This window comes from Mus musculus, chromosome 13 (assembly GCF_000001635.26).
Source record: "Mus musculus strain C57BL/6J chromosome 13, GRCm38.p6 C57BL/6J".
Lineage (NCBI taxonomy): Eukaryota > Metazoa > Chordata > Mammalia > Rodentia > Muridae > Mus > Mus musculus.
In genome coordinates this window covers 53,480,068-53,505,916 of record NC_000079.6, presented here as the reverse complement: position 1 = coordinate 53,505,916, position 25,849 = coordinate 53,480,068, and the positions used below count along the sequence as shown (strand labels likewise).

At 46.1% G+C, this 25,849-nt stretch overlaps 3 long non-coding RNA genes across 14 annotated transcripts in view; 1 reads left to right on the top strand and 2 right to left on the bottom strand.

Annotated features, from left to right (window-relative positions):
• Positions 1-178: 178 nt before the first annotated feature.
• Positions 179-23,293, bottom strand: Gm33873. 4 transcript variants are annotated; one of them, XR_873410.2, is made up of 5 exons: positions 19,995-20,782; positions 19,400-19,561; positions 10,770-11,802; positions 9,417-9,501; positions 179-258 (listed from the first exon to the last, which is right to left on the bottom strand). It is a non-coding gene; the product is annotated as a predicted gene, 33873 (long non-coding RNA). The 4 variants fall into 4 exon arrangements; XR_873411.1 differs by lacking the exon at positions 179-258 and adding an exon at positions 22,792-23,293 and having other exon boundaries at positions 8,490-9,501; positions 19,995-20,120; XR_873409.1 differs by lacking the exon at positions 179-258 and having other exon boundaries at positions 8,490-9,501.
• On the top strand, positions 1,531-4,060 carry Gm40952. The gene is made up of 3 exons (XR_873408.1): positions 1,531-1,653; positions 2,167-2,270; positions 3,995-4,060. It is a non-coding gene; the product is annotated as a predicted gene, 40952 (long non-coding RNA).
• A 650-nt stretch (positions 23,294-23,943) lies between the features above and the next one.
• Positions 23,944-25,849, bottom strand: part of Gm33763 — a 20,619-nt gene continuing 18,713 nt past the window's right edge. For all 9 annotated transcript variants that reach the window (XR_003950679.1, XR_873404.2, XR_873405.2 and 6 more), the window contains one exon: positions 23,944-25,849. This exon is cut by the window's right edge. This is a non-coding gene — a long non-coding RNA (predicted gene, 33763).

Genomic DNA, 25,849 nt, shown 5'->3' with positions numbered 1-25,849 from the left:
AACAACCCAGAGTGAACTTGGGGTGTGACTGGGCTGGGGGTGTAGCTTAGTGGTAGAACTCATCCAGCATGCCTAATAATCAATAATAAATAAAAACAATAAACAGGGATAAAAACAGCTTCGATTAAGATAGGTGATGATCACGAAAGCAGCTATTTACATACCAGTGGCTCGCTATGCAGGCTTTAGTCAGATAACTTCACAAGGCAGAGAAGCTGAAGTATGAAGAAATCATGGGCTAGGCTGCAGAGAGGGCTCCTGGGGGGAAAAAAAAAGCAATTAGAAGGACTCATGCTCAGGCCAACATCTACAGAAAAGCCAGGCATGGTGGCACGAGTCTGCCATCCTAACACTGAAGGGCAGAGGTAGACAGGCATGATGGGAAATTCTCATAATCCTGGTGGAGACAAATGGATCCCTGGGGCTTGCTGGCCAGACAGTCTAACCTGCACAGAGAGGTGTAAGCCAGTGAGAAATTCCGTCTCAAAATTATGGTGGTGAGCACCTCAGGAATGGCACCTGAGGTTGCAATCTAACCTTCACACGAATGTACACAAACACAGCCCTGCACACCCATGTGCACACAATTGCCAAAGAAAGAGAGGGAAGGAAGGATTGGATGAGTGAGTGAATGAATGAATGAGTGAATCATGGGCCTATATCTTGGCAGGTTAAACCCAAGAAATTTCCCATTCCTGAAACTAGGAGATGCCTTGGGAAGGGAAGGGAGGAAGGATGGGTCTGGGGGTGTCTGGTTGGGAAGCATAAGGTAACCCACAGGCCAAGCACAAGCTTCCGGGTGCTGTGAGCAGAAAGCCCAGATGCAGCCAGATGGGAAGAGTCCAGCACCTGCCTGACCAAACCAGACCACGGTGAGGTCGGAAAACTGCAGGCAGCAGGACCACACTCCTCCAGAGCTGTGGCAAGGCACAAGGTGTAGACAGGAGGCCTTACAAGACACACAAGGAGGAGGAGAGAACTAGGGAGTCAAAAAGCAGGCGCGAAAGGAAAGGGCGCGAGTGGGCGCGGGGGCACGGGGGCGCGGGGGCGCGGGGGCGCGGGGGCGCGGGGGCGCGGGGGCGCGGGGGCGCGGGGGCGCGGGGGCGCGGGGGCGCGGGGGCGCGGGGGCGCGGGGGCGCGGGGGCGCGGGGGCGCGGGGCCTGACCTGTTTCCTCATCAGCTGTTTCTGTTTCCAACACACAGGTCTGTCTTCACAACCCCTCATATCGATCCTACACAGACAACCCCACATGGAAAATCCTACCATATAATACCACACAGACAACCCCACACAAACAACTCTACACAGACAATCCCACACAATCCTACCATATAATCCCATACAAACAACCTCCCACAGACAACTCCACACACACAATCTTACACATGAATCCCACACAGACAACCCCACCATATAAGACGATTCCACCCTTTTCCCTACAAATTGTACGAATCCCAGCCTCCTAACTCTAGGCACCATTTTTGCTGTTGTTTGTTTGTTTGTTTGTTTGTTTGTTTGTAGGAGAGTCGTTTTCTTTTTTGTGTGGTTCCAGAAGTTGGGTGTCGTTTTCATGGTTTTCTGGAGTCACATGGCTTAACCTCTGAGGCATGTGCTGGCCTGTTTGCCCTGGTTCCCATCCACAGAAGAGTGAGGTGAGAATATTAACTTACCATGTAACTCAATTACAGTTGACAGGAGTGGGAAGAGAACAGCTAATGTGTAGGTCACACAAGAGGAACATTTAATTTTCGTTTTTAACAAAGAACATGGGATATTTCTGAGCATCTTGCCCCAAGGAGAAAAAATTCTGGTGTTATAAACATATAAAATATGTGCCTAACTTGGCCACTAAATATCAGCCAAGTACTCCATGTGATGCCCGAAGCAATAGGGATGTGTTCTGAGCTGCTTGCAATTGTTTGCCTTGTAGTGTGTGTGTGTGTGTGTGGGGGGGGGGGGGGGTCAGTTATAATCCAGTGTTAACGTACACAGGGCCACATATACAATTTTTTGTGAATGGTTTAAATTTTTTTGCAGAGTACTTTTGACTGCTGGTGATTTCTGCCTTCTATAGTGTATACAAAATGTACTAGCACACATATCAAGCTCTTTCCTAACAGCCAGAGAAATGGCTCAGCCTTTAAGAACAAGCTCTGCTTTTGCAGGGGACTCAAGGACCAACCTACACATGGGTCGCAACAATCTGTGATTCAATGCTACATAATGCAATGCCCTCTTCTGATCTCCTGAGGAACCAAGCATGTGTGTGGTATGGTGTATGTCTATCTCTGTGTGTCTCTGTGTGTATCTGTGTGTCTGTGTCTATGCCTGTGCACACACAAAACACTTACACATAAAATAAATACACCTAAAAATATAATTAGAAGATCTGTTCTTACAATATGACATTTTTGTGATACATGATAATGTCTTCATAAAATGTCTAGCTCATAAAATAATCACTTATTTATTTACTTATTTATTTTGTTCACCCATCCCCGGCCCCCTGAGTCAGATTTTCTCTGTGTAGCCCTGGATGTCCTAGAACTTGCTCTGTAAACCAGGGCCTCAAACTCATAGAAATCCACCTGCCTCTGCCTCTCTGCCTCTCTGCCTCTCTGCCTCTGCCTCTGCCTCTGCAGTACTGGGATGAAATGTGGGCACCACCAACTGCCCAGCATATTTTAAATATTTTTAAACACTGAGCATGAAGTCACACACTTGCAGCCAACTTAGGAGCTGGAGGCAAGAGACTAGCATCCATGGGCATCCTTGACTACAGAGACAGTCAAAGGCAAGCATGGGCTCCATAAGACAGTGTCACAAAAATGCAGATAGCCTGATGATGCTGGCTCACACCTTTAATCCCAGCACTTGAGAGGCAGAGGCAAGAGAATCTCTGAGATTCAGGCCAGCCTGGTCTACAGCTTGAGTTCCAACAGCCAGGGCTACACAGAGAAACCCTGTCTTGACAAACAAAACAAAACAAAATCAGAAACAAACAAACAAACAAACAAACAAAAAAGTGCAGATAAAAAAAGCAAAGGAAAAAAAAAAAAACTGATGTGACAACTACCCATAAGCCACAAATGTCCTTAATCAATCCATAGCTACTGGGCTGTAAATTAATGTGACCAGAACCCCATGCTGCCCTCTGTTAGATATCGTCGGGACTAAAGAGATAGTAAAAGAAGTCATAAGACTACCCTCCCCAGTGGATAAAGGGTTAATGGCTTCTTTTGGAGTACACCTCAGCCCTCCATGAGGTCATTCAGACCTTAGCCCTGGGCTAGGATTCTACCCCCAAGACAAATGCTTGGAGACTGAGTCACAGGAGACAGACTCGGTGGTTCCTGCGCTGATGTTAAGAAGCATCCCAGCTTTACAATGGCTGCGGTCCTGGTCTAGCTGGGGAGAGGTTGGAAGAAAAGGGTCTTGGAGGAACTCATTACTGTGCAAAAGGCTTTTAGGACCAGGAAGAAGTCAGACCCGTTTTTGTTGACTACTCTTAAGCCAGTGACTTCTCCAGGGAGAAGCAGTGTCCAAACAAGGTGAACCTGCTCTCTGCCCCTGGCTGTCCTGCTCTCAAAGATGGAAACTCCTGATCTCTTTGCCTCTGGATGAGAGAGAGAGAGAGAGAGAGAGAGAGAGAACTGACAGTTGTGACAGGCAGGAAAATAGAAGAAAGAGAGAGAGAAGAAAATTGGGAATTAGAAACAGAAAAGCCTCCTTCCCCTTTCCCTTTATCAATAGTTTTGAAAGGATTGCTGTAGACACTGACTAACGACACGTGGCCTCTGGATTCTCTGCTAGGCATCAGGCCTGCCCTGTGCCCAGCAGGAACCCCTCTGCCAGTTAGGGGTCACTCTCTCCATTCAATGGTGTATTCCCTCCCTCCAGTCTCAGGGCAAAAGCCCTGCTGCTCTGAGCTATTTACAGCTGTGAATGAGGAAAGCTTTTGAGCTTGGATGCAGACTCGTGTTTGTTTTCTAGAGGAAGCTTTGGTGAGCTCGCCCCTCCTGCTGTCGCTCCAGAGTCGCTGAAGAGATAAAAGCCATACCTCCTTTTGACCTTCATTGGACAGTAGGAGCCCCCAGTTCAGCATGGGATAATAAAGGCATATGCCGCATAAATTATCTTGTGATTGGCATGCTTTCTTCCCGCTCCCACTTAGAGGGGAAGGATAGTGGGGGGAGCTCTGGGCACAGAACCATGAAGGCTAGCAGGTTTAGTCTACCACCTGCCATGATCCACGAAACTAACAGTGTTGTGTTTATATTAAAGATAAAGAGAGAAGGAACATGTTCTATGGAGGTGTGGTAAAGTATGGGGGGAGGGGGAAGCCTCAGCGGGACCATGCCTAGGCATCCCTTCCCCCTGAGGGACCAGCCACACAACGATGATATAGTATAGAATAGAGTTTATTAAGGCCATGGGGAGGGGGGTTCAAAGGGTAGAAAAAGCAGAGAAAGAGAGAGTAGATAAGTAGAGGAATAGAGGCCAGTCATGAGCACTTGGAGAGAGAGGGAGGGGGAAGGGACGAGGGGACAGAGTGGGAGCAAGACGGCAATAGCAAAAGAGCTAGGATGGGACTAGCAGCCCCTTTTATAGTGGGTCAGGACTACCTGGCTGTTGCCAAGTAACTGTGGGGCAGAGCAAACTTGGCTGTTGCCAGGTAATGTGGGGTGGAGCTTAGACCAAATGTTAACACAGTCTCTCACAGCAGTTCTAGGAAACAAGTATCATTTCTTTATCCCCTGCACATGCACGAGGTGACAGAATTAGAAAGAACAAGCAGTTCTCCCAGGGACCCACAGGAAAGGCAGTTAAGAGGAAACTACAGTTGGCCCCAAGGACACTTTCACAAAGGATCTGGGATGTGGCTCGGTGGCACAACATGCCTCATGTGCACAGGCTCTTGGTTTCATCCTCAGCACGGGAAAATTTCACAAAGCCGTGTACAAGGTTGCTGAGGGCTTTCAAGATGGCTCAGTGCGTAAAGACACCGAGGCTGATCACTTGGGTTCAGTTCCTAAGGCCGACATGGGGAAAGGAAAGAACCAACACTAGCAGGTTGATTCGAGCTCCACACATGGGCCTGGAAGGCCCCACGACCCCAGAATAAATGTTAAAAAAAATCTTAAGTGTTAAGTTGCTTGCAAAACTATCCTCAATCAATCTCTGACTCCAAGGATGAGGGATGGAGAGAGGAGAGAGAGGAGGACACGAGAGATGCCAGGGCCAGTGATCTGCTAACCACCTCTCTAACAGTACTTAAGGAGGACTTGCTATGACCAGGTGTGTCTCAGCATGAAGGACTTTTCCTTGAGACTTTTGCTTCCTAACTAGAAGACTGTAGAAAACAGGGGCATCCAAGAAAGAGAGAGAGAGAGAGAGAGAGAGAGAGAGAGAGAGAGAGATAGAAAAGGAAGGAAGGAAGGAAGAAAGAGGGGGAAGGAAGGAAGGAAGGAAGAGAGAGAAAGAAAGAAAGTCTTTTGGATGATGGAAGGGCTTTGAATAGAGAAAAGCAAGGTGACAAGAGAGAGCAAATAGAGAGAGGGTATGGCATGACAGGACACCTTCAACCCAGAGGGTGACACTAGGCCTGAAGGTCAAAGAGGAAGGGGAAGCTGGAGAGATGGCTCAGTGGTTAAGGGATCGTGTTGACCTTGCAGAGGACCCAGGTCTGACTCCCAGCTGTACAGGGTCGCTTACAACCACTCGTAACCCCTAGGCACACTCCAGTGGTGCACACTCATGCACATAAAATAAGTATAAAACAGGCGTCTAGAAAGAAAAAGGAGGAGACTGTCAGGAGCTGTCCAAGGAAAGGACATAGAAGTGCAAACATTTGAGGCACACAGGGATGGTGAGGTGGGGTAGGGGAGGTAAGAAAAAAGACAAGGCCCGATGTGGTACTTGCCCAGCAGATCCATGGAGTCCTTCAGATCAGGAGCTGAAAGGATAGCCCCAGCAGTCCTGGCAAATATAATCCCATTAGCAAACAAAGCGCAGAAGAAAGAGGTATCTGCAGAATTGTACAGAGCCTGTCACAAATTGATCAGGACAGACAGAAGGACAAACAGCTAGCAACTAAAGTACTTAAATATAAATGGGCTGATCCTGTTATGACTGACAGCGTAAACGATGTTTGATCCACACTCTGAGACCACAGGACCCTACCTGAAGACCCAGAAAATGTGAATGATGCTTGAGGGAGGGAATCTTTGCAGCAAGAGCAAGCATAACCAGGAAGACAGTAATAGTTTATCACCATGGACAAGGGAGACTTCAAAGGATGCAAAAAGCAGGCCTAGGTGGGATTGCAGAAGCTTAGAGCATGTGTCATGGGAGAACAGCCCACCAGTGTTGACTGGCTCCCACCCCTGTGGCAGGCAACACAAGTGCTATAGCATTAAGTGGCTCTGGCATGAGTTAAATCTCCTCCTCGTTAACAAAACCCAAGTTAAACCAAGGTTCACAACTAATAGTTCATGCAGTCCTGTGACTATGAGTGTAGATGGCAGAATAGCCCAGAACACCCACACCTTGCCGGGAACCCTCTAATGCAGAGATAGGCTGAGGTCAGCAGACCCAAATCAAATAATTAAGTCACTAAAAAATTAGCCAGTCTAACAGTGACGTATACTCAGAAATAAGTACATAACACCATTTGAGATCCCTAAAAAAAATAAAAATTTTAACAGTCTTTACTACTAGACACCAAAACAAAAACAAAAACAAAAAAATCTAAAATTCTCCATTTATGAGTGATGCCAGGCTGCCAGACAACAAACTATCCTCAGATGTATCCAGGTAATTCCAAATAACATTTAAGACCTAATTACTCCCAAATCAAGGCTCAAGACCAGAAAGAAAGAAAGAGAGAGAGAGAGAGAGAGAGAGAGAGAGAGAGAGAGAGAGAGAGAAGGGAGAAAGAAAGGAAAGAAGAAAGAAAGGAAGGAAAGAAGAAAGGAAGGAAAGAAACTGTGTGGGGGTAATAGCGGGTGGACCCGTAAAGGTAGGGACTGGGGAAGAGAAGGTGAGAGAAAATTCTATCAAAACACATGTTGTGTGAAGTGCTGTAGTGTCCTCTACTACTTGGTATGCTGATTTGAAGAATTAAAAATTAAATGATAGTTCGAATCAGAGGGAGGGGGGTGGCAAGCAGGGCCAAGAAAACAGGTATTGTTGTTAAATTGTATTTTATGAAATCTTTTGACAGGATGCAACTTAATAACAAGAGTGTGTTCTGAGAAACATGTTGGCCACTTGTCTTCCTTCAGCAGTCCTGAGGAGGAAATCCAGGCCTCACTGTGTCAGGCGCCTCATCTGGCAGCCTTGTGCACCTCCCACAGTCCTCCACACAGAGCACCTCTGTTTGAAGTCAGACCAGGGGCTCAGGGCAGGTACGTTCAAGTTCTAAATCATCAATAGTGCAAGATGGTGAACTGGCCAGACACCTTCTGGCTTCCATGTCTCCAACTCCTATTTCTCATGGTCTTCAGGACTCAAGGAAGCCGCATTTAAAAGTTCTGGGTGCATCTAAACCTTCAAGACACGGCAGGATCTTGTCAATAGAAATGTGCTATGCTTGTCATTCTGTGTGGCTTGCCACCAAGGTCTATTTGACCTTCAAGACCCAAAGTAACCCCTCTTAGTTGACTTTATTCTATACTCCTCCTTATGACACCAGGACGATAGTGCTGCCCTTTACATCCAAAGCAACCCCTCTCACTTCTCTGTTGCCTTTCCAGGTTTATTATTCTTTTTTTATATCTGGCACAGCATACGATCATAAAGTTTAATGATGGTGACACATTCTGAGAATCATGTTGGACGATTTTCGTTCTTTGGCTTCATTAAGAATGGAATCCAGAATCTTGGGCACGCTGGGCAAATCCTGTCCTGGAGCTACACTGCTATCTCTGTCAGCAAATCTGTCCTTGTACAAGCATCGGAGAGAATATGTACAAGCTAAGACATTGCTGGCCAATATCATCGTATGGGGCAGCTACAGTCCATTACTGACCGAAATGTTGTGGGGCAACACACAATCACGTACTTTCTTGTGTATCTGGAGTGTAATCCATTCACATAAGGAGACTATGTATTTGGTAAAAAGCAAAGATTTGTTTGCCCCTCTGCTATATTCCTTGTGCTTAGGAAAGTCACAGGCCCACAGTGAGTATTCTGCAAACATCTATTGAATGAGTGAATGAGTTAATGGATGAAGGAAGGAAGAAAGGAAGGAAGGAAAGAAGGAAGGAAGGAAGGAAGGAAGGAAGGAAGGAAGGAAGGAAGGAAGGAAGGAAGGAAGGAAGAAACAAGCTTTGTCATTGGCTCCTTATACAGTGCTCAGCTCTGTCTTGCAGTCACTGTTCCAGTCTCCATTTTTCTTAACAGTCTGTTTCATACAGTCCTCACCTGTAATATGAGACTACTGGGAGCAACAATGAAAATAAAAATAATAACAGCAAGTCTTAGCTCACAGAGCCATTTCAATGTTCAACATCATAAGGCACGCCGTAAACTACAAACCATGGAACAGATGTGAGTTACACTGGCTTGCACAAGAACTTGAGAGAGCTGCATGTGCTCTTCCTTAGGCCCTCATCTGCTCACCTGTAAAGCGGAAGTGTTGCTTCCTGCTCAGTGAGGTATCGTGACAAACAAATACATGGTACATGCTTAAGTGTTTTGTAAACCATAAAGAATCATGCGGTTATAAATGGTAATTATGTGGAAATAGAATGGGTCAGTCGTATTCTAAGCATCTTGAATGGAGTCCATGTTCTATCGGTTTCCAACCCAGAAAGAAACTCTGGATCTTAGAAGCCCATCTGAAAAGTGTGGAAAATAACTGTCCACATGTCACCATGCAGAAGGAGGGCTCAGAACCTGCCCAGCCTTCTGTGCTGCTCGTGAGACGGTGGCAGCTTGCTATTGTTAACCACTGGTCCAAGTACAACTCTCTGAAGCCACTGGAGCAAGCCCAGGTAAGCTCTTTTGTAATTACACCAGTCTTTCAGGATGCTGTCTTTTAATTAATATTTATAAGGTGCTTGAAGCTCCTCTCTTGGGCATCCAGATTCCAAAGTGGGTTTTGTTGAGTCATGAGTGATCATTACTCAGTTCTGAGTCGACCCAAGACACACTAAGGCTTGGACCGAAGTTCAGTTGGATCTGTGATGTGTGTGTGTTGGATCCCGGTGTGCCCACTGTACTTCACCCAGTGCTGCTCTTGGAAGTCAGGCTGAGGCCTCAAAGATGGGCTGATGGTCCAGTGAAGGATCAGGCCAGGAGAAGGCCTTCTAGACCAGTCTTTCCATTGCTCAGCAGAAAGTAATGATGGGTACTGGAAAAGCCAGGTCTGCGGGATCAAGGTCAGAGCGTTTTGCAGCCCAGCCTTTACCTGATGCGGGAGGTGGTGCCTCCTAAAGCTGGTGCTTAACTCCCTGCTTATGGTCACTCTTCAACGCAGCGGTTTCTACATGGTCCTGGGTAGACAGGAATATAGAATAGCACTATAAATAAAACATTTACTGATTACAAAGAGTAAAACAATCATTTGACATTGTATATGTATATACAATACACACACACACATATATACATATATATGTGTGTATATATATATATATATATATATATATATCCCATGTAAAGATAGAATCAGATTTACAGATTAATTCTGTGTCTCTGATTGTTTAGTTTTACATTAAGAATTAAATCTCTGCTGAATATTTGATTTGACAGGACACAGAGCATCGTCAACACTCTTAGAGTTGATGGCTATTCCGATACTATAATCCTCAGCACTGAGGATACCACTCTGCATAAATACACGGTGTAAAATGGCATGGGTATATTCAGGTTAAGTTTTAAAGGTTCAAAATTTATTCAGTGATTCTTTATGAATCTCAAGTCAGTCACTCAAACAGCAAATTTTTTAAATCAAACATCATAACACAGCCTAACCCAGGGACAGACTAATTTGCTTCTTATATGCTGAAGAATGATAGTGAGAACATACTGAGTGTGTTTACTATAATTAAGTCATTATGCATCCTACTTTGTGTGTACAATAAAAAAACAAAACAAAACACTACAGTTTATAATGTACAATAGTCGTGAATCTGCACCAAGCCACTCTGGCAGCAATAGCTGCCATAGCAGTAAACACAATGTAAAACGTGCAAGCTGTGTGTTCAGAACCAAGGCTGCAGTGCACTCACACAGTGAGACATGCACACACAGAAACCTTTCAGGTTCATCGCATTCATTTCTGGAAATCGTGTGCCCAGAAACCTTGTACTTTGGGCCTCTTCCTCCAATTTGGTTACATGAGCCACAGTTTATGTCAATGTGACCTACATTCCTGCTGGGAGCCAAGGATGATCCCAGAATCACTAAATGCTCACATACTTCCAATCCCTGAATGTCAAACCGGGCAGAGTTCCTTCCTACCCTGTTTGACTGACCAGCTCATCTTTGCACTAGCCTGGAATCTGTTCAAGACACCACAGGGCCAACGGTCCCCAACATCAGCAGAGTCTGGAAACCATACAGTCTCATTTCCACGCAAACACAATTAACCCACAATCTCTCCACCTATATAACATTTCTTGCCACTTATATTTATTGATGTAATGACAATAATACATCCCTGTAGAAAGAAAATATAAATAAAGAACACAGTGGGGAAACCATCTGTCTTCCTCCTATACTAGATATCTCCCGAGATGTAAATTATTATGTGTCTCACCTTTCATCCCAACATCAGCATCACTGGTCCAGACTGGCTGAGCTCTTCCATCCTCTCCATCACATGCAGCTTTACAGCTGGGGACCTTCTGGCTTTCCCTTCTTTCCTTTCATCCTTCCTCCCTTTGTTTCTTTTTGAAACACAGTGTCACTCTGTAACCCAAGCAACCCTCTAACTCCCGCCTCAGCCTCCCAAGCACTGTGGTTACAGATGCTAGTCACCAGGCCCGCTGACTTTCTTGCTAATTCATCAACAGGTTTGGCCAGTGCAGCAGAGAGCTTTGTGCTCGCTATTCCTTCTATCTGGACTGTCTTCCCATCACTGCCGCAAATGTCACTGTTCACATGCCACCTCACTAGAGATGCCTGTTTTAGAGTCACCGCCCATGCCCAGCCTTCAGTTCTAATTCTCTTCCTCTAGTTTTCTCCACTGCACTTATGTCACTTAACATGACGATACAAATCTAGTTCATTTAATATTTATTTACATCTTAACTGACACTTAAAGTCGTGCACCATCATAAGGTACCACATGTTTCAATACAATAATACGGGCATATCTACCTCCTCGATCAATCTCATTTCTTCATGGAGAAAACACTCAAAGTTCTTCTTGCTTCTTGGGATACACAGTATGCGGCAGCTGTTATTGATAGTCAAACTGTACAACATTATACCACAATATAATTGTCACAAATGACGGGGCTTTAGTTTGGGAGTTGAATAGTACCCCATTGTGTATGTGTATAATATTTTCCTTATCGTATTTAAACTTTCTGTTATCATGAACACTCATCAGCTGACAGACACGCAGGTTGCACCAGTGTCTTTGTCATTATGAAGTGTTCTGTGATGAACACAAGTGTCTTTAATACAGTTCCGTTTCCTTTGGCTCTCCACCCAGGAAATGGGATTGCCCACCGTTCGCTCTGAGACTGTCTCTTCCAAGGACTTGGTGAGTGGCATCCTCCTTTTCTTCCTCAGGGCCCTGGATACTTGGTGGGTGTGGTGTGCCTCAGGTGCTCAACAAACAACTGTTAAGACAAATACCTACCTTATTTCTAACAAAGGGCACTTCCTGATATGAACTTCCTTCTCTCAGTGTTTGCGTTCAATGTACTATTTGGGTCCTCACTCCTCTCTTAGGCCCCTGCTAAAGGATGCTGAAATGGTTTACCCTCTTTGTCAGCATGAACAGGATGCTACAAATATCTTTGGATATATTTCTTCCCAATCCTTTGTGAATAGGTAAATGTTCTCAGGAGATACAAAAGGTCAATAAAAGCCAGGGAGGGCAAGAACATGGCTTGGTGGTAGAATGTGCCTCCATGTGAGAACCCGTGTTTGGTCCTCAGCATCACAAAATAAATAGGAAGTAAATCAATGACGACAGCATTGAGTGACGGCAGGCAGCACTTCTGGTGATAGTCAGGGAACACAGTGTCAAGATTCTATTTCTCTCTGTGTTTCCTTCATCGCAGAAGAGCGCAGACATTCACATTTTAAGTCTTTCAATGTCTACTTCTGCACATGTCACTCCTTGTTGACAGGGCCATTTGCCCCGTTCCTCACTTACCTCAATCCATCCTTTAGAGGATGAATATACAAATACAGCGTGTTTTTCTGAGGTTGGGTGGTTTGTACCTTAGCTGCTTTTAAAGGATAGTTTTCTCATTTCTATATAACCAAGCTCTCAATCATTTCTATCATGGCCTTGTGTGACAAAACATTCCCTGGGGAGGTGCGACACACGTCTATTCACCCTCAATAGGGAGCCCATGACAGACCAAAGTATGGATATCACCAAAGTCCAACTTGGTGAACCAATGACTTTTACTTGGGTTACTTATAGAACTCAAAGGCAGCCACATCACCAGGGCTCACACCAGCAGGGGTGGCTGATTAATCTTGGTCAGGGCTACTATTGTTATGATGAAGATCATGGTCAAAGCAACTTGGGGAGGAAAGGGCTTATTTGGCTTATATTTCCACACTGTAGTCCATCAGGGAAGGAAGTCAGGACAGGAAACTCAGGCAGTGCAGGAACCTGGAGGCAGGAGTGGATGCAGAGGCCATGGAGGAGGATGCTTACTGGCTTTGCTCAGCCTGCTTTCTGATAGAACCCAAGGCAGAATTCGAAAGGGCACCACCCACCATGGGCTTGGCCTTCCCCCATCAATCACTAGATAAGAAAATGCCTTACAGCTAGATCTTATGGAGACATTTGTTTTTATCAGTGGAGGTTCCTTCCTGCCAGATGACTCTAGCTTATGTCTGTTTTTGACAGAAAACTAGCCAGGACATCACTAGCTAGAAGCTGGGAAACTGGGAGCACACTGCATAGCCTGCCTGCAGGCAGGCAGCTCAACAGACTGTATGGAGACCTGTCCAAGTGACTCCCCTCTTCCAGGCAGCTGGCCTGGTCTAAGTCTTTGCAGCATTTTTCCTGTTCCGGTCTTTGCAGCTCAGCTTCCTTCCACCCAGCGGGACTCTCAGCTTTTACTGTTTACTCTGATGGGGAGGAGCCTAGTGAATCCGGTGGGTTTCAGGGACTTCCTGAAGCTATTGTGGGTTGTTTATCTTCCTGTTTAAAAAAGATTCTCTGCAGAATGGAATATCTCAATCGCAGAGGAAACTGTTACACATCAGGCCTCTATTTTGTATTTTGTTTTAAAAGGCATCTCCCACAAAATTCTTCTTCACTGTTTTGTTTTATTTGCTTGTTTTGTTGGGATAGCATCCCCTGTGCTAGTCCCAAACTTGCTACATAGCTGAAGCTGGCCTTGAACTCACACTTCTCTTACCTCTCCCTCTCAAATCCTGGGATTTACAGGCATGATTCACCAAGCTCAGTTCCCAAGGACCCTCCTAAAAGTACAGATTCATGAATGCCCCCTAAAAGACTCTGGCGCAACTACAGGGGTGAGAGCGGGACTATCTCTGAGAACAGCTAGGAATTAGTCACATTGGCTTAAGCAAGCTTGGATCTTTGGCAGGGATTAGGATACATCTCAGCATCCTGTAGAGATCATGGTGCTGCTGACTTAGACAAACAGAGCACTTGTGTCTGTACTAAACATAGGGAGCTGAGAATAGTGGCAGCCTGGTCCTGAGGTTCAAGGAAGAGCTCACAGGGCTGAGACCCGGAGGACTAAATGTCCAGAACTAAATCCTCGTGATCAGTACTAGATAGAGGCACCCATGAGGCTGTGCCCACTGCTACCATTCCCTGTCTAACAAGGGCCAAGAGAGGATGCACAAGAGAGTCTGACTAGGGCTGGAGAGATGGCTCAGCAGTTAAGAGCACCGACTGCTCTTCTAGAGGTCCTGAGTTCAATTCCCAGCAACCACATGGTGGCTCACAACCATCTGTAATGGGGTCCAATGCACTCTTCTGGTGTGTGTCTGAGGACAGCTACAGTGTACTCATATAAATAAAAATAAATAAACAGAGAGAGAGAGAGAGAGAGAGAGAGAGAGAGAGAGAGAGAGAGAGAGAGAGAGAGAAAGAGAGAGAGTCTGACAAGTCTATGCCTCAAAGCCCTCAAGGACTTGGCTGATAGTTGGTGGTAGGTTGAAGTGACCTTAACCTAATCCTGCCTTAACCCTTTCATCTGGGAAATGGCAGCCCTGAGTCAAACACTATTTTAGGTGTCCTTGCTTTTGCAGGGAACTTCTGTGATGATGTGTTGGTTCTGAGGAGGATCCCAGCATTTCTTATGGGGTCCGGAGTCAGATGGTTACGAACAGTATGGGGAGGAAAGCACATGTTTTTGATCCAACAACAGTCATGCTCCACTTCCCCAGCCTGGTATGCTCATGGCACAGAGCAGGAGTTGAGAGAAGGTGCAGAGGCTTGCAGTTCAGCCCAGAAAATGACCCTAGTACAGTTTATGGATCCATTTACTTGGGCATATGAAGGTCTGGTCTGACTGAATTTAAAAACTTCCATGGACTTGGTGGCTGGGAATAGTCTTGGATGACATCAGAGAGGTGGGTGAGAAGGAGAGATGGGGTTGAACCTCACGAAGGATGTTGAGTTTCTGTGAGAGTGGAGGGAATAGCAAGTGCAAAGGTTCTGTGGGGAAAAGGAGTGAGGTACATCCTTCCAGCTAAGAGAAGGCCTTGATGCCTGAGGCATATGCAGCAGGGGGGAAAGGGAATGTTCTGTGGAAAGAGAGACTTGGGTTTGCACTGACTTCCTCCAGTGCATACTCTTATGGGTGATCCCTTTTGGCAGGTGGTGGCATCCCAGCTTTGCACTCCATGACTATCCACTATGATCTAAGTTCTGGTCCCTGGATTCCCTTGGTAGCACTCCTCTCTCTCTCTCTCTCTCTCTCTCTCTCTCTCTCTCTCTCTCTCTCTCTCTCTGTGTGTGTGTGTGTGTGTGTGTGTGTGTGTGTGTGTGTGTGTGTGTGTGTGTGAATCATCTATCCCTGTATTTAATACCTACATCCCCCAGTGCCTCTTAACCCCGGTGAGCACTGGCACATGACGTTCCAACAAAGGCCTCTCTGAGGCAGCCTCCACCATTATCCCACTTCTACTGAAGCATGGATGTAGGAATTTCTGTTCTCTTTGGCCACTCAGTTGTGTCATGTGATATTTTCCTGGAAACTGGAAGCTGCCTGTGATGTTTTGCTAGAGCGGATGCTTCTAAACATGATGTTTAGAAAGGGTATAAATATAACCCAACAGAAAACAGGCAAGGCTATGTGGTATTGGTTCACCTTTCTTCCTTTGCTGGTCTTCATTTGCCATGACTTCATAGAGAGAAACTCACCAAAGAACTTCTCGTGGTGTTCCAGGGGCTTCTTGATGCTTCCTCGGACTCAGGCCTATTGGCAGAGCCTTGAGGTTTCTTCTAGATTGAACTGTCATTGCTGATTCATGGATGGCGTTTATGAGTGGATAGAGCTACTGATGCTGATGCTGATTTGTGTGAACTGACAGCCTGACAACGCTGATTGGACTCACCCCAAAGAACTATTTCTATAGAGGTCCACATCCTCCTTTGCGCTACTAACCTTTCTTTTCCACTACCTCTGGCGAATGGTGAGCTAGAAGGTTAAAGCATTGAAGTCCACTTATTAGAGTAGGTTTTGAAAAATATAAGCATACAAAGCACCTCAACTATGGTGATGGAGAGTAACTTGTATGCGTTCCCCTACTTTAGAAGTAGGACTGGACCTAGTTCATGATTATATAGCCCAAACCTAAAATTTCCAGGACAAACTGATTCTGTCTTTTCTCTCAGTGTGTTTCTTGTGTCTTTCTATCCCTCCCCAAATCTGTTTCTGCCCAGACCTGAAACTGATGAACCTCACACGTGTGAGCCGAGCACTCTGCGGGTGAGCTACATTCCAGCCCTCCTTAAATGCTACTTTGAGACAGGGTTTGCTATGCCCACGGTGTCCTCAAACTTGAAGCCAGCCTTCTGGATACCTGGGATTACAGATATGCACAGGCAAATGTTCTTCTTCATGCCATTCAACATTGGGGAACATAGAGACCTATGTAGACTCATTCTCAATGTGCCTTACCCCCATCTATTTCCCTTTGATCACGGCACCACGTTTAATCATGACTACCCAAGGACACTTTGGACATCCCTCTGAGTCTGCCCTCTTCTCTCCTTTTTAGCCCACCCCATCTTCTGTTTCCTTTACTGCCTCTTGTCCCGGCCCACTCCACCTCACCCAGTGCTAACACACAGATACCCACAACAGCCCTTCCGATGGTCTCCTTGTTTTCTGGCTTCCTTCCTTCACATCCTTTTTCTTCCAAGGCCAGAAAGATCTTCCTGGCTTAGAGCTGCATCATTTCACGCTCTTCTAGACATTCTCTGTGCCTCCCCATGGCACCCAAAAGAACAACGAAAAGAACATGACTGCTAGCCAGGGACCCACGGGAGCCTAGAGGCCCATAGACCGGGACCCCTGAATGCTTTACGCGCATGCGCCAACCCTAGGCTTTGGCTGTGATCACTTGTTAACTCTGTCCACACACCACTGTCTAGAAATGAGGCAGTCTGGACAGGAGCGTTTGTTTACACACTTCCATCGCGCCACGTGTTGGAAGGCTTGCCTGCCTCCTAACCTTCATAGATGCTGCTCCTTCTTCCTCGCATCTCTCCTTTCTAAACTAATCATGTGACTTCTCAGTCGTCCAGTTCCTGGAAGGCCTTCCTAGGCCATTCTATTGAGCCCAGGTGCCTACAGCCTTCAATGACCTCCAAGTGCCTACAGAAAATGACAGCGCCACCGCAGCTGTTAACACACAGTGCCTGTGTACTGGTCCCCGTGCACCGTGAAACCCTGGACCACGCTGGGCTTGCCCGGCATTGTTCTCGTCAGGACAGGGCCTGGTACATAGTAGGTTCTCAGGGAATGTTTGTTGCAGAGAAGACAAAGATGTGTCTTCCCTGGGGGCCACTGTAGCTTTGCCTCCAAATACCTGCTTAAGAAAAGGCTGGAAAGAATAATATGGGGGAATGAGGCAAAAACCCATGGGTTCCAACAGGAAATTCTTGACCTTTTCATTTCTCTTTCCAATGCTACCTGTTAAAAGAAAATGAAACACACACACACACACACACACACACACACACAGCGTTTCTAAAACTCCTCAGCAGTCACCTCAAAATGAGACCTCGTATGCCAAGTTTTTGCCTGGATCGAATTTTTACAGGAGGGAGAGAGGGAGAGAGGGAGAGAGGGAGAGAGGGAGAGAGAGGGAGAGAGGGAGAGAGAGGGAGAGAGGAAGAGAGGGAGAGAGGGAGAGAGGGAGAGAGGGAGAGAGGGAGAGAGGGAGAGAGGGAGAGGTGCTTGTGACAGAAACAGTAAACTTCGTCTGTCCCTAAAGAGCCATTGTGGCCATGGGGATGGATGGAAGAACATTTTAATCAAAGAAAGTTGGGAAAGAGAGACTTGCTAGGTGAATGCCCCAGAGGCAGTGCTTTGGGAGTGACGATTTGGCCTTTCCATTCCAAACCAGCTCTCAGGATTATTTTCTTGCTGGATTGTTTTTACGACACTTGAGTTTTCTTAACAATGAAAGTGCATGGTTGAGTAAGAGAATGTGAGGGAGAGGAGAGGCTCAGCTATTTTTATGTGGGTCTCCTTTACAAGCTGATGAAAGGGCCTGGTCTCATGTTGGAGATGGGGTGCGAATACTGCTATCTTGGTCCTCTTAATGCCTGGGAGAGTCTAGAAGCTGGCCTTTTCCAAGAAAAGGGATTATTTTTGGCTGCAGCTCTGGTGCTAGGAAAAGAATTCAAGTTAAACTTGGGAAACTAAAGTTTGGAAGCAACGTCAGCCTGATAACAGCTTACAGCCCGAGCAAACAGCCTACTTTCTCTAAGCTTCCATCTCCCTGCCGATAGTGGGGATGGCGAGCTGAGGGCCGTGGGATTGTGACCAGGTGCCTCAAGTTGCTTCACTGCACGATCCAGCAAAGGAAAGCCTCATTGACATCAGTGCCCAAATTCTAACCGGATGCACACCACCTAGGGTCCATATAAAAAGCATCTTAGAAAAATAAGTCAAACTTGAAGCTACCGGTGTCTTGTCCTAGAGCCATGAGAAAAGATGCACTCTGCCAGGCACTGCAGCAGCAAAGCAAGTTAGCTCCCGCAGCCTGTGACTCAGTGGATTGAAAATAATAAATAATGATTAATAATAATAATAAATTTAAATATAAAAATAATGGAATGTTTGAGATCCAGAAAACGGGTTCGCAGGCACCCCCAGTGGCATTTCTGCCCACATAGTTTCTCTTCTGTCCGTGTGTGGCCTGCCTTTCTCCCTGGTAATGAGAAGCATACTTCTCAAAAGAAAAAAGAAAAAAAATATGGAGGAGGAGCCCAGAAAGCAGCAGGCTGTGCCTCTCCCTGGTCTCCCCTCCTTCTTTCTTTTTCTGTTCTGTTTATAAACATCAGAGGAACTCCCCTCTCGCTGGCATTGGTTTGGTGTTGTGGCTGTTAAGTCTAACTAAATATTATTATTTGAAATTCTATTTGCTTACTTGCTTGTTTACAGTATTATCAACTGGCTCTGAGCTCTCCATCACCATGAGAGCTAAGTCCTCATCGGCCTCGTCCACCGCAGCCAAGCAGTCAGAGCTGACTTCGCTGATGTCAACACACAACCAGATTGACTCCACCATGTGCCCACACTGTACAGGAGCCTGGCAGGGGACACAGCGGCCCTGGATTTGCATTGCAAAGCATTCCCTAGGTAATGGGGAGCCACGGGGCCAGGTGGGAGCAGGCAAGCGATTCCCATCATGCTTTCTGCTTAAATAGTCAGCTGGTCCCTGCTAATGAATGACTTCAGTGGAACATTTTCAAAACATGTTACTTCCATTTCATAAGTGCCTACTGTGTGCAAAAAACAGTACCTCCTGTGTGCCAAGAACCAATTTTCAAACATGCTACTTCCATTTAATAAGTGCCTACTGTGTGCCAAAAACAGTGCCTACTGTGTGCCAGGAACAGATAGATACTTGTTCTCCATCATACTGAACACTCACTAGCAAGTCTTCCAAGTTAGTGTTAGTATGTCCGTAATGGAAGAACTCAGGACCAGAAAGATCAGGTGACTTTTTCAAGGTGGTCAGGTGACTTACTCGAGGTGGCACAGATCTTTTTTCAGTCCAACTCTGCAATCCTTGATAGTGATACCCAGGTCAGACTTCATGAACTAGCAGATATGAACTGCTTCCTTCAAGAGCACTTCGTGTTCAGTTTGGACATGCTCCATCAAAGCCACTCACATTTTCATGCTAAATCTTGAAAAAGAAACAGAAAGAAGAAAGAGAAATACTTCTTTTTTTTTTAGGCTTCTTTTTAGTTTTTAATTTAATATATCATTTCCTACCACTAGTACATGAATGTTTCTTAGATTTACTGCTTATTCATAAAATTAATAAATTAATAAAAAACAAATAAGCAAGAGGCAAAGGCTGGTAGATATCTGTGACTTTGAGGTCAGCCTGGTCTACACAGTAAGTCCCTAGACAGCCTGGTCAACATAGTTAGTTCCAGGATAGCCTGGTCTACACAGTGAGTTCCAAGCCAGCCTGGTTAACATAGTGAGAAGGAGAACTTTTGGTCGCTGGACCTAAACCGACTGCATTCTGCTCTGTGCAGAATGGGCTTAGTATCAAAATCAGGTGGATCTATTACCAACATCTCCTGAACCAAAGTGGCAGCTGGACAGACCTCCCTGTGCTGATGGCTATCTGTGGTCCTCCTTGTCAGCTGGCACAGGGTCGAAGGAGACCCCATAGAGCAAGGCAGTCCCAAGACTGCAGGATGCATGACAGGGCTGACATGATGATGGTCAGTCTGTTGTTCAGTGCCAGGGTTTGGAAGAAAGACACAAACAAAGCAACAAAGGAAAAGGTTAGGGGTATTGGTAAATGTTCTTGGACACCCGCAGGGCAGCTCACCACCATCTGGAACTCCAGTTTTAGGGGACCTGACACCCTTTTCTGGCCTCAGTGGGCACCAGTCATGTATGTAGTACACAGACATACATGCAGGCAAAACATCCATACACATAAAATAAAGACATCTTTCAAGATGAGTTGAACTTGGCTGCAAAGGCTCTGTCTGAGATTTGCCCTGGGTGGCAGTGTGGCAGCACAGCTACCCTGACATTCCTGTTAGCCAGGCCCTGAGCAAGAAGGAGTCAGCTCCTTGACTACACAGCCTGCTGCCTGGACCCAGGGCCCAGGCTCTCAGGCTGTTGAGACAAAACTCCAAGAGAGAAAGGTTGGGATTGCTGGCACCCAGGGACATGAGAAACAGATACAAAACAACAGGAAGATAAGCTGCCTTCTATCTCCATGACCCAACCTGCCTGCAACAGGGATCCTGCTATCCTTAGGAGGCCTGCAACAGGGATCCTGCTATCTTTGGGAGGGACTGTGTCTTGGTTTCTTTATGTTTGTTTGTGGTGTGTGTGTGTATGTGTATTTGTGTATGTATGTGTGTATGTTTGTATGTGTGTTGTGTATTTATGTACATACATGTGTATGTATTTGTGTGTGTATATGTGTATACATGTGCATATATGTGTGTATATATGTATGTATATATATGCATATGTATATGTGTATTTGTGTTTGTATGTGTATGTGTGTGCATGTGTGTGTCTGTACTCTAGATAATTGATGGTTGAGACAGGGTCTCATTCTGCATGTCAGAACTTGCAGTGATTGTCTTGCCTCTGCCTTCACAGTCTTGGGACTGCAGGAGTAAGCCAGTCTGATACTTAATTCTGCTTCTTCCTGACCAACTTCTCCTTCTCTCCTCACTCTCCTGCCCCTGTGTTTCTCTCTGGCTTCTTCATTGACCTCAGAAGCCTCCTCACGCCTCTGGATTGTTTCCAATAAGTTCTGCAATACCTCCTACGAGAGGGATGTAATATGGGACTCTACTGATAACCTCTTGCCCAAAATCACCCTTGTCGGAAATGAAAATGAAGCTATACAGATGAAGCTGGAGCTTAGCTCAATGGCAGAGCACTTGCCAGTGTGTGGAGGGAGGAACTCCAGACTGGCAGAGCCTGGGGAGACCTGGAGGCTGTGCTGGGGATGTGCAATGGAATGGGGTTGTAAAACATGGCTGAGCAGGGGCAATTCCAGTCAAAAATATACATAACGAGTGCCCAGCAACCTCAGCTTCAGAAAGGAGATATAGATAGATAGATAGATAGATAGATAGATAGATAGATAGATAGATGTGAAAGGCAAACAACATAGATCAAGAGTTGACAGATGCACACAAAGGCATCATGAGTTCTCATTTTTCCCTGTTTGCATCTGCAATTTTATGTTTGTTGGGTAGAGGAGTGTGAGGACACACAGGAGAGCATTCACACAGGTTATGTTCATTTGAAGGCACACGGGAGAGCATTCACACAGGTTATGGGTGGAGGAGCATGAGGGTATATGGGAGAGCATTCACACTGGTTATGGGTGGAGGAGCATGAGGGTATACGGGAGGATCATTCACACTGGTTATGGGTGGAGGAACATGAGGGTATATGGGAGGATCATTCACACTGGTTATGGGTGGAGGAGAGTGAGGGTATATGGGAGAGCATTCACACTGGTTATGGGTGGAGGAGCATGAGGGTATACGGGAGGATCATTCACACTGGTTATGGGTGGAGGAGCGTGAGGGTATATGGGAGGAACATTCACACTGGCTATGGGTGGAGGAGCATGAGGGTATATGAGAGGAGCATTCACACTGGTTATGGGTGGAGGAGAGTGAGGGTATATGGGAGGAACATTCACACTGGCTATGGGTGGAGGAGCATGAGGGTATATGAGAGGAGCATTCACACTGGTTATGGGTGGAGGAGCGTGAGGGTATACGGGAGAGTGTTCACACTGGTTACACTAGATGGCAGAGTGAGAGGAGGAGGAGCCTTGACTGCTTACACTGTCTTAACCTTCCTGGTTATCAGACATAAATCCCTATTAATTTTGAAATTCTAAAAGAAGAATCTAACAGAACATGATACAAAGAAAAAGCAAGGGATGGAAGGGACGTGAAGGAAACAGAAAGGAAAGGACAAGGAGGAGAATAGGAGTGTCTTTTACTGTCTCAATGTATCTCTTCAAAGACCCAGTGGGGTTGCTCTTCCCCCACCCCCGTTGATACACTTAATTCCTCCACATTCTCTCCTTCTAAAAGATTTCTTCAACTTAATTACACAGTTATTTATGTACATAGGTCTTTGCCTGAATGTCTGTGTACCACGTGCACTCAGTGCCTAGGGAGGCTAGAACAGGGTGTTGGGCCCCGTGGAACTGAAGTTCCAGGCGATAGTGAGCCTCAGAGTGCAGTAAACCCAGGTCAACGGCCAGAGCAAGAGTGTTCTTCATCACCGAGCCATTGCTCCAGCCCACCCTCCACACGCTCCTGATACCCAGATGCACAGACCCGGTCATTTCATTGCTTACCTATTTTCAAATCCTTCTCTCTTTGTCGTGAGACCTACCTTCTCAACCAAGCAGCCGTTCAAGGCTCAGCCTGTGGAAGTCAATCACCTCTTCCAAGCTGAATTCAAAGTTGAATAGGCTTCTTCAGGTTTCCACACTCCCTGAAGCTTCTAGGATTGTATACTTTGTATCCTGGGGTACTCCTCCCCTCTCCTGGGAAGACAAATCTCACCTGCAAGTTCTCGCACTGTAGACTAGGGCCACCCACCTCAGAGGGTTAAGGAGAAGCCAGAATTGTGGATTTCTATGGAAAGCATTGCAAATTATTAACATTTGGCAACTCACTGAGATGGTTAAAGGAGCTGTTTTCGTGCCAGCTCTGACTAGGAGAAAAGAATTTCTCAGATGGAGTTGGTGCTTTTGACACATCTTTTATGGAAAGTTGACACGTCTGGATTTCCACTGGAGGGGAGGTTCATAGATGACGTTGTGCTGTGTGTGGCACACGCACGCTTGTGTGTGTGTGTGTGTGTGTGTGTGTGTATGTGTGTGTGTGTTACTGAAAACTGAACCTGGAGCCTCATGCATGCTAAACACAAGCTCTACCACTAAGCTGCGTGCACACACACACACACACACACACACACACACACCTGAGGAAAGGCAGGAGGAAGAAGGGTGGTAATGTTGAGGCCAGCCTGGGATGAGCAAGACAGTGTCTCAAACCAAACAACAACTAGGGGCTGGGTAAGGGATGGGAGCAAACGAAATCAGAAAGAAAGAGAACAGAGCCCAAAAGGAGAAAATCTGGAAACGTCTTCCTGCGTTGCTTGGAACTATCACACGTCTTAGATTTGCCTGCCTCCCGGAGGGTCCACGCCTGTTCCGTCTGCTGGAGAAGTGGTGATCAGCACAGCTGCTCATTGGGGATGGGGAGCAGCCCCACGCCTTTTAACCTGAATTCCACTTTCAAAGACCCCTTCTCCTCTTTTGCAATGGCTCCTTTGAGATGAATAAGCTTCGAGATAACTAGATCTAAGGAAAGCAAAGGAGAACTTTGACCAGACTCCTCCACCTCTGTTTACCTATGATGCTAACAGTTCCACAGACCCAATTAAACACACGCCCTCCCTCCACGATCTGTTGTAAGGATCCTTAAGGACAACAGCAGCAACAACAAAACAACAACAATGAAACAAAAACAACATCAGCATCCTCTATTATCTCTATTGAAAACTCTTCCTGTAAACCTGGGAGGTAGGAGCAATCACCACGGGTTAGAGATAAAGGATCCAGGCTCTGAAGACAGGACAGAACTTGCCCAGGGCCATCCATCCAGGTAGAGGCAGGGCAAGATTCCAACCAGACCTGCCCTCCTCCAATGCTGTAAATCAGTATTACCACATTTCAGGCATCTGCACAGCCGTTCCCTTGTCTCAAGACAATCATATTTGTTGACCCTGTTATCCTAGGACCGACAGGGCTATTATTTAATTAATGTCTACCTTCCAATAAATTAGAATCTTAAACCCAGAAACAAACTCAGGGAGTGAAAGGCAGGCCGTCGGATTTCTCTGGAAATGAGAGAGGGCACAATGATGGTATTTCCAGCCACATTCTGCATCCTTCTTGTGAAAACCAAGCACTCAGTCACCATGAAGGTGATGTATTCGTCTTCTGAATTCAGAGGAAGGGACCGGATCCGGTGCTTTTGAGATGTCCTCGTTGTCACTGCTGAGGTGTGTGACTTTCGGGGAAGACCTGTGTGACAACTTGGGCAAAGCTTTCTTGTGCTGCCCAAAGGTCCTTGGGACTGTGGGCAAGCATGACCTCCGTAAGCCTCCTACCACTGTCTGCATCAACCGTGCTCGTTCCAATTGCATCACGATTGATGGACCGTGCCTCCTTCCAGGTCACTCATTTGCTGACTCACGAAACTTTTCTGTCTCACACGCGAGCCTAGCAACAGGCAAGGAGAGAGGATTAATTGTGCTCCTTATATTTTATGCCCGCAATCCCATTTAATCCTCCTAACCCCTGAAACAGGAATGATTACCCTCCGTTTCTGATTGGGAGAATGAGGCGTGGCTCAGAGAGATGGGTGGACTTGCCTTGAGACATACAGCTGTTACAGGAGAAAACTGAGGCTTCATCCTGCCCTCTAATCTCACCCTCTTGGAAGCCTTAATCAGCTAGCTTTCAGACACACCATGCAAGTAGGTGGGTTTTCTCTTCCCTTCCTCTCCCTCTTTCTTCTCTCCCTCTCTCCTCTCCCTTAGAAGCTCAGACACAACACTCCTGGCTTATTATCTTGGCTTGACCAGTGACAGGGATAAGGGACCCAGAGAGAAGAATGGCCTGCCCCAAGTCACCTAACCAGTGAGCAGCACATGGGAGTTCAAGTCCTACTGTTTGCCTGGGCCTAGGTCATCTTCCTAAATTCTCTTGCCTAAAACCATGAGCTGTGGCTAAGGGGTAAAGGAAAAGGGCACGACTTACATTAAGTTCCAATACACAGGAGATATGGAATCTATGAGTTATACTGTCACTGTCAGGAAGGCTTAACCATAGTTCAAGTTTGGAAAGTTCATTAAGTTCTGAATCCTTTGAATATCCTTTGTATAGAATTCTACCTAGTCTGGTCTCCTATTTAAACTGTGACGACTCTTCTTCTTTCTAGGGGAGGAAGGTCAGGGAAAGATGGAGAGAGGGCAGACACCTGTACAAACACAACTCAAAAGAGAAATTACATGTATCTAGAGTTTCCTGTGAACACAATGAAGATAATATTAGCAAGTCCCTAATAGGGCTTTTGTAGGTTTTGTGAATTAGTCTGGGCCTTGTGCTTCCAACAGTACCCGTCAAGACAGTAAATGTTAAGAAGGTACCAGCCGATGTTATTAGGGGATGCAGACCCTGAGTACGGCTGTCGTTATTTTCTAGCTATATTGGGGTATTTTAACTGGCAGAACATGGGCTGGAGAGATGGTTTAGCAGGTGAAGGAGCTTACTTACCATCAAGCCTGACAACTTTAATTCAAGCCCAGGAACATATATGGTGGAAAGAGCTATCTAACCGATGTATGCAGGTATGCCCTGACCTGCACCACAGCACAG